Below are 9,822 nucleotides of genomic sequence, written 5' to 3' on the forward strand. Positions count from 1 at the left end.
TCCAATTCTGTAACCCTGGCAGCCTTCAACCTCAATTGTTCCTCCAATCTCAAATCAGGCTTTTGTTCGGCTACTTGACGATGTCTCTTTTCTCGGCTCTGCCCTAAACTAGCAAGCCTCAGACCCACAACCTTCAACAAACAAAAGTAGAATTAAACAAGAACATCCACATGATTATCATTCAAAACGAAACAAAAGTTAAAACATTACCTGCATATACTGATCAATTGCCACATCTCCAACCTCTTCAGCCAAATTTACATCGGCAGGGGTTTGGCAAACTTCATCGGCGGTTATCGTGAAAGGGTAACCTTTTCCCCAAAGAGAAGACACCTCACTCTGCTCAACAACCTCATGCAACTTCTTCTGGTTATCATAGAACTTCCACAAATCCTCGGCTGGAACCCCCACCTCCTCTTCGTCATCTTCGGACAAATCCACTACATTTGATTTTTTCCTTTTCAAAATTACCTTTATTCACTTCGGCTTTGGCTGCTCTACCTCTCCAGTACCGACCTCCCTGCCTTTGATGAAGATCCCTCTTTGTCAAGCCCTTTATTCTTCACTCGAGCTCTCAGACTCGCAGCAGACACACCTGGATACTTACCCCCTGAAAAGCAACACAAATACAAATTACAAACCTCAAACATGATACAAAAAATAAATTTACAATCCTTACCCAAGTAAGTAATAACATTATCTTTATTCTCCTCCCACTGCAACAGGTCAAAAACTGAAATCAACTCCTTCCGATCAACAACCTCAGTCAAATACTCAATTAAGCACTCATCCCTTGGAGTTATCACTTCAGGCCCCAGAATATTCTGCGGCTCCGAACACCACAAAAGAGAAAACTTTTCCCCCAAATTTTTGTCCAAATAAAAGGGAAAATCGGACTCAGAGTTACTCACCTTAATGTACATCTCCTTGAAATTCTTAAAAGAAGACTTGTACAACTTAAATATGGCAAACCTCGGCGAGCTATTAAGATTTACCCATCCTCCCTTCCATACGCCTTTCACCTGAAATAAGCAGAAAAATAGCTCCACTGATGGGCCCTCTTCCAGAAAGTCCATAAGAATCTCAAACGCATGTAGGAACGCCCATCCATTAGGATGCAATTGGGATGGAGCGCAGTTCAATTGCTTTAACACTTGACATTCAAAATCACTAAATGGAACTTTCACCCTCAACTCTTCCAACACACAGCTATACATAAAGAAATATTCAAAACCTTCCCTTCTCTGGTAAACCCTATCATCTTCTGAACATGGCAACAACTCCAAACGAACTCCAGACCCAGCCCTCACTATTCCAGCCTTGTCTATACCACTAACAGCATCAACATCCAAAAATAATGACATACGACCCTTCACATCCTCATTCACCTAATCATCAGACCAATCTATCTCCCTTTCGACATCCCTCTCATACACCATTTCGAACTCAAAAATGAAGAAGATGAAGAACAGACAATGAGCCAAGAATTGAATTTTAAGAAGGCAAAAGAAAGAAACTTCACATACCTCTTTTACTCATTTTTCTCTGTTTCGAAACCTTCAAACCCAATTTTATTTCCAAACAGCAAAACTAACCTACAAACCCCAACTCTTGGTTTTTCAAATACACCCAACCAAGAGTTACATAACCTTCTTAACTCCACTACACCCACTACTAATCACATCAAACCGCCCCTTCAGACTTTGGAAATGACAAAACACTTACTGCCATCATTACTTCATTCTCTCTCCTCATTAAAAACAGTCACTTCTACCATCAGTTACTCTTTTCCAAAAAAATTTTTAATTAAGCATCTTGAACTGGGGGCTCCTAGCCTAACTCACCTGCCGACATTTTACACCTACTCACAATGGCCGATTTATGCTTCATTAAAAGCTCAACCTACTTCATTAAAATACTTTTCCAGGCCAAGCTTGGGGGCTGTGATTCGGCCATTACAAATTCAAATATCATAAATCGGCTTTATCATCCATAACTCGGCATTATTCACATTGTTACCCAAGAAATTGGCGTTATAAATCGGCAATTTTTGTCATTAATCAACATTACAGTTACTAATCGACAATCAATGTCATTTATTAAAAAGTGACATTACAAATCAGCCTAACGGGCTGCTTCACAAAAGTAAAACGTCCAAACCCTTATTATTGCTCTTTAAAACAGACAATAAAGCAGGAACATAACCGATTTGTACATTACCACCTATAAAAGGTATGATCTCCTATCCTAAAGGATACATTGAATTCTGAATACAAACTTAAGCTTCGGAGTGCCTTTGCAGGTACACTCCCCCCTGTTTCTTGCTCAAAGCTCTACGCGATTGGATAACCTCTTGGAGTAAAAGCTCGGATTATCATAAGGCTAAAAGGTCGGCATCAAAGGAAACAACTCGGCGTCGACTCCTAGAGACTGAGCTCTCTCTCCAGGTATCTATACAAGAACATAAATAAAAAAAGATATAAACACCTTCAAATTCAAAAAAAAAAAGAAAAAAAAGAGGTTATTGTGAATTGTGATACTCATGTGTCTTTATCTAATTAATAATTTAAATTATTTGGCTAAGTAATTTTATAATAAAGATAATAACATTTTTGTCAATATTTGAATAAATTTAACTTTAATTTATTACTTTTTTATTAATGACTATACTTCATCATTTATTTTAAATTGCTTTCCACATTGTTATCATTCCCCCCACCCAAAATCCTAATTTGATCGAGTTTACTCATCATTTCAATATTATTGCTTTCACTACTATAGAGAGATGAAGAGTATTAAAAATTAAAACATAAAAAAAATGAACATTGTTCATTAACTAACAACACATTATTTTATTAACAAAAAATTTACATATACATTAAAAATCAATCACCAAATTTGTTAGTGTATATATATATATATATATATAATAATAATCAAATTTATTTATAATAGCATAACAAATTTTACAAAAATTTTGACAGATAGTGACGGTTTTAGAGCTAGATAGTGGCAGTTTAAAATCGTCGCAAAACAGATAATAATGGTTGGCAAACAATGTAGATTTTTGCAAAACTACAACTCGGCAAGTGCATTAAATCATATTAGGTAATACCACGAGAGTGAGTTATCGTTTCCAAGAGGATTAACAGACTGAGCACACATGAGTTAATTGATTATTCTAACTAAACAATTGCAATTTAGGGTTTCAGTAACATTAAATAACAAAAAACAAAAGATTAAATGAAAGCAATTTAAAAATTATTGAGAGAATAGTATGAATGGAATGTTAAGGTGTCGGAGATGTTTAAAACTTCAAGAAAAATGCTTCACTATCTATTTTGATCAAGCAAAGATTTATCTTACGATGAACCCTAATTAACCGAACTCCAATCCCTTGGGAATCCGATTTTTCTTAACTTAACAAATCGTCAATTCCTCGATTAATTAATTATGCAAAGAGGTTAAGCATACATACTGATTCACAAGCCATACAATTCTTAAAATTTAAACCTGATTGATTCAATGTCACTTATCAAGCTAAGTTCAAAACTTTCAGAATCGAGAGAAGAGGTTTTTAAACTTAATTCTATCAAATAATATTTTCTAAAAAACTTATAGAATTCAATTCAGATTTAAGTTATTTTTCAATATATTCAAACCCTTGAGATGAAGAACGAAAATTAAATTTTTAAGAAAACATCAATGCATAGTTCAAGAATAGACAAGTAAGAACATTAATCCATGATAATAAACAAAGTTCCTAACCTTAACAAGAAGAGATTAGTTGCTCATGATAAAAAGAAAATCCAGAATTATGATTTGTAAAAACTGTAGAAGGAATTCCACGTATTTGCCTTCTCTTCTTTTAATACTAACCTTAAAAGAAATTCAAAATTCAAAACTAATTCAAAATAGAAAATTAAATAAAATCAAATCTCATTAATTAAGTTTTTTGCTAGAGTCTTTCCTTCAATATAAACTCCTTTGATCTTCTCATTACATGGGTTTGAAGAATTAGAGGACTTGGTGAGAGAATTAAGGCTCCTAAGAGTGGCCCATTTGGTACGTGGAATGCACCCTCTTATGTGTGCAACGTATGGCCTAGACTTGGGAATGTTGGCCTCTGTTTCATATTTCACGTTGCACGCACACTCCCCCCACGTTGCACACAGGGATGGATGTATTTATTGGGGAGTGGGGGCAGTACCTTGTGAAAATCCAAAAATTACTTAGTAGTTCTTAGTGAAATGTCTTAATTGCCCCCACTATATAATTAGTTTTGACCCCACCCCAAATCAAATTCCTAACCCTTATTTTTTCCAAATCTTCTTCATCTGCTCCAGGCCTCTAGGCTCCAACCTTCACAGTCTGCACTCGGCACACCAGAGCCATTACTGGCTTGTTGTCGCGTGTCGCCACTTCGCGTCTCAGCCATTGTCACGGCTTTCTCCCCGCTGATGTCTCCACCCTCATATCTTCAGAGTTATTGCCACGTCTCCGCGTCCCCTTATGCCTTGTGCCTTCTTCTTCAGCAATCGATTTCCGACCATCCTTTTTCTTCTTTGAATACTGTGAATCTGCGATCCTCTTCTCTCTTCGGTTTTCACTCTTCAGGCTTCAGTAGAGAACGCCTGCCTTTCGTCCTGCTACCGCTAAACATTGCACACCTGCACCGCTACTGCCTACTGGGTTCTGCACTTTTGCTTCCTAGTTTCTAGAGTTCAGCTGTTCAGATTCAGTCTTGGATTATTCTTGGTACATTCATGAATCATGATTCAGCGATTTGCAATTCTGCTTATTCACTTATTTGCGTTATTGTTGTTTGATAATTAATTTAGTTAGTTTGTTAATTGTGAATTTGTGATTGAATTTGTTCTGATGTAATTGCAAGTTTAGTTTGATTAATTTGTTTGTTAATTCACTTATTCACTTCTTGGATTAATTTATTTGTTAATTTGTGATTGAATTTTATCCACTTACACTGTACTTTTTTTTCTTACTTGATATATAAAGATTGCGTCTTTCCTACTTGCTTAGGATGGAAAAAAATAGAGACTAATATCTGATGGAAAAAGTTGTGTGTGAGACTGTGGAAAAGTAAAAGTCCATCATATTTAACTTCTGATGGATAAATTTTATGAGCTTTGAAATAAGTTTATATGGTATTGTTTAAATTTCATTATAGGGTCTTCTTTTTCCAAGCTATGTTATCCATTCTAGCTACGAAAAATTGAAATGCTCAATTTTTGTTTTTGGACTACTAATATTGAACAATGAGTAATATTACCTCATTGACTTGGATGGCATTTATAGCAATTCTGTCTCGTCATCAAGTATGCATCGGCACCGCAGGAGCTTAGAATGGATTGGGATATTAGTTGTTGTTGTTGGAAATTTTTTAAAATGACATATGTATATCAATTTTGTATTTATAATTTTTTAATTTGTGTAGAATTGTGAATTTTTTATTAATTAATTAACTTAGATTTATAATTTTATCTTATTAGTAATGGAGAAATATTTCAATATATAGAACCTCATCATTGGAGATTGGATCCCAAAATAATTCATCGACCTCTTCTAATAAAAGAAGGTTTTTAGAATTCGAAGTAGAGAGCCTTATAGCAAATCCAAGATAACGACCAAAGATTTCAAGTTATAACCCGAATGACAGAGACAAAGTTAGATGTGCATATTTCCAAAAAGGTCCTTGTCAACCAAGGAGTCATGATTTTTCGCAAACTGCTTGTGGTTCTTTTTTTCGAAGATTTAATCTTAATTGGTTTGATGACTATGGCAACTTATTAGAGTATAGTATATCAAAAGATGTTATTTTTTGTCTTTGTTGTTATCTTATAAAACCTGAGACTGAAGGTGGTGATGCTTTTGTAACTAATGACTTTTCAAATTGGGAAAAAAAAGGAGAGACTACAAATTCATGTTAGGATTCATGATAGCGCTCATAATCAAACTTAAAAAAATGTGAAGCATTTATAATACCAAAACAACACATCACTGCTGCTATTGAAAAACAATCTGAGCAAGATAAAAAAATTATCAAATTCACTTGACAGCAACAATTGATTGTATTAGATTTCTTTTGCGACAAGGATTGACCTTTCGTGGTAATGATAAGACAAATGATTCTGCTAACCAAGAAATTTTTTTGGAACTTCTAAACTTTCTTGTGCAACATAATGAAGAGATTGGTCGTGCTTTCAAAAATGCTCGTGAAAATCTTAAACTAATAGCACCCTCAATCTAAAAAGTCATTGTAAGAGCTGTTGCATGGGAAACGACAAAAGTTATTGTTGATGAAGCCCGCGACATTTCTATTAAAGAGCAAATGTTAGTTTGCATAAGGTATGTGAACAACGAAGGACAAGTTAGGGAGTATTTTCTTGGTCTTGTTCATGTTTCTAATACTAATGCTTTATCTCTAAAATTAGAATTGGAGTAATTATTAGAAATATATAATTTAAGTTTATCAAGAGTACATGGACAAGGATATAATGGTGCAAGTAACGTGCAAGGAGAATTTAATGGTTTGAAAACTTTGATATTGAAAGGAAATTCTTATGCTTTCTATGTACATTGCTTTGCTCACCAACTTCAGTTAGCTCTTGTAATAGTTGCAAAAAAAAGTTGAAATTACTTTGCTTTTTAATTTGTTAACCAATTTATGCAATGTTGTTGGAGTTTCGTGTAAACGAATAGATATGCTACGTGATAGTCAGATGACTAAGACAATTGAGGCACTAAAAAGTGGAGAAATTTCTAGTGGGCATGGTTTGAATTAAGAAATAGCTTTAAAAAGAGCTTGAGACACTAGATGGGATTCACACTATGGAACTATACTTAGATTAATTTCTTTATTTTCTTCTGTGGTTAATGTTCTTGAATATGTTGAGGAAGATGGAAATAATTCAGAATAAAGAGCTGAAGCATGTCATTTATTGAATGTCATTCAATCCTTTGACTTTATTTTCAACTTGCACCTAATGAAAAATATCTTGGAGTTACTAATAAGTTATCTCAAGAGTTACAAAAGAATAATCAAGACATTGTAAATTCTATGGTATTAGTCAAAGTATCTAAGCAACGGTTGCAAAATATAAGAGATGATGGTTAGTCTCTTTTACTTGACGAAGTCCCATTGTTTTACGACAAATATGATATTACTGTTCCAATCACAGATGATATATTTGTGTCACAAGAAAGATCAAGACGCAAAGCTCAAGATATCGAATTTGCATCATTTTCAAGTTGAGATATTCTATCAAGTAGTTGATAGACAACTTCAAGAACTCAATAGTCGTTTTTACAGCGGTGAATATTGAATTGCTTCTTTGCATAGCTTGTTTGAATTCAAGACACTTATTTTTTGCATTTGATAAGGAGAAGTTAATCCAGTTAGCTCAATTCTATCCATTAGAATTTTTTTCCACTCAACTTTTGGCACTTGACAGTTAACTTGAGAACTTCATACTAGATGTGCGTTCTGATGATCAATTCTCGGACTTAAATGGAATTGGTGCTCTTTCTTAGAAGTTGGTTGAGACTCGAAAATATTGTTTATCCATTAGTGTTTCTTCTTTTGAAGTTAGCTATAGTTTTGCCCGTAGCAACTGCATCAGTTGAAAGAACTTTTTTTGCTATGAATATCATAAAGAATCGACTTCGTAATCGTATGGGAGATGAATTTTTAAATGATTATTTAGTGACATACATAGAAAGAGAGACATTTGATTGTATTGACAATGAAAAGATTATTCAATCTTTTCAAAATATAAAACCTAAAAGAATAGAATTTTAAATTATTTGTTATTATTTTACTATTTTAATTTATTGGTTAAATAATTTAAAAAATATTTCTATTTTATAACATCATAGTATAATTATAAAAATTATTATTATATTGTATATATTTTGTTCCCACTGAAAAAATTTTCTAGATCCGTCACTGGTTGCACATATGGAGTCCCTTGGTGAATTGCCCTCTGTTTGGTCTTACGTCACACGCATGGAGTTTCACGTGCAACGCATGGCTTCCTTGACTCTAATTTGCTTCTGTTTGCTTGCTCACGTTGTACGTACCATGTTCTATGAGCAATGCATAGTTGTTGGCTCCAATTTGCTTTCTGTTTGCTTCCTCATATTGTATGCACCATGTCCTACATGCAACATATAGTTTTTGGCACCAATTATTGTCTAGGGAGTCTTCTGTTTGATCCAGAGAATTCTCTGTTTGATTCTTTTTTTTGTGTGATTCTTCTTTAAGATGATTTCTAGTCTCTTTTTTCGTTGATCTTTGCTCATTTTTCTCTAAAATTTCCTGTAACAAATGAATTCAAATGAACTCAAAGTTATATTCTTTAAATTATGAAATCATTATTTTTTTAACAAGAATCATTAGCCTAGGAATAAAATTTTAAAGGAAGAATAACTAAAAATGCGAATGCATCAGCCAACTACTCTAATAATGAGTGTTGTTAAACCATTAATAAATATATATATTTTTATTCACAGTAATCAATTGGTGGCCATTTTTTTTTTTCACAGTTAATACTATTATATATTGGGTAAATACCCTTTCCGGCCCTTGATCTTTTTCTCGTGAGACATAGCGCACCCTAATCATCCTCAAACCTCATCCAGACCCTCATCCACTAACATATATAAACAAGACGACTCCTGCAACCGGTTAACAATCGGTTGCCATTTTGACATGTTAGATTGAGACTGAAGTGTCAAAATATCAGTGTTAGAGGGACTAAAAACCTCCTCTTTAACATCCTCCTCTTCTTCTTCTTCTTCTTCTTCTTGATCCTCCTCCTCTTCTCCTCCTTCTTCTTCTTCTTCTTCTTCTTCATTCTCTTTACATCTCCATCACCATCACCATCATCGTCGAGCTTCACCTTCACCACTACCACTGTAGTTCTCTCTTCCTCCTCCTCTTCTCCTTCTTGCCCTAAACCACCACCCCCCTAAACCACCTTCCATCGAATCAGCGCCGAAACTGTCATGAACATCCCCGACAGCAACCACGTGCACATCCTCCTACCTGCCATGATGTCATGCCCAATCAAAGTTGCCTCCCATCCACATCTCTCATCCGCCATGGACACCACCAGGCTCAGTACCGTCATTAGGTAAATCTCCAGGAACAAAATATAAGTTTACAAAAACTTACTAATTGTTCGTTACCTGGGAATATCGGGTGCTCGGCGTGTCGGGTAGCGAGGAGAGGATGAGAGAGTGAAGCCTCAGAGTGACTTGAAGCGGGAGTCGAGATGTGGGTTGAAAGCGGGTGACGCCGGAGGTGGTGTAGACAAGGGGGTGGCCACCTGCAAGGACACTCCGACGATCAAGTCAGTGTCTGTACGAGGTGATAGCCAAATTAGGTAAGATAGTGCGTACCTTGGGGGAAGAGCTGTCGTCTTCCCTTATATACTGTGTTGGGTAGGCCCATAGGTGGCCCAGCCCACTGGCCAGGAAGCTTCTATGATCTATCCTGGTCCACGTGGGAGGATCAGGTCATTTCGGTTTCTGGGTGGGGGCTTCAGATGCTGTCCCGAGGGACCCGACCCAACCGGTTACTGGTCGCGGTGGCTTGGGTCATACAGATGGCAGGTCGGGTGTTAGGAACCGACCCGTCAGATTCTCCCTGCTGTGAAGGATGGTTCGGGCTTGGGTCAGGGGTGGTGCCCCGACCCGACGGCCAGTCGGGCTGGTCTTGCAACAATCCGTAACACTAATCATGAAGAAAAAAAGAGAGAAGTTAAAAACTTACTTGCAAATCATCCTTGTGTGCTAGGG

Source organism: Arachis duranensis, unplaced genomic scaffold, assembly GCF_000817695.3.
Source record: "Arachis duranensis cultivar V14167 unplaced genomic scaffold, aradu.V14167.gnm2.J7QH unplaced_Scaffold_165934, whole genome shotgun sequence".
NCBI lineage: Eukaryota > Viridiplantae > Streptophyta > Magnoliopsida > Fabales > Fabaceae > Arachis > Arachis duranensis.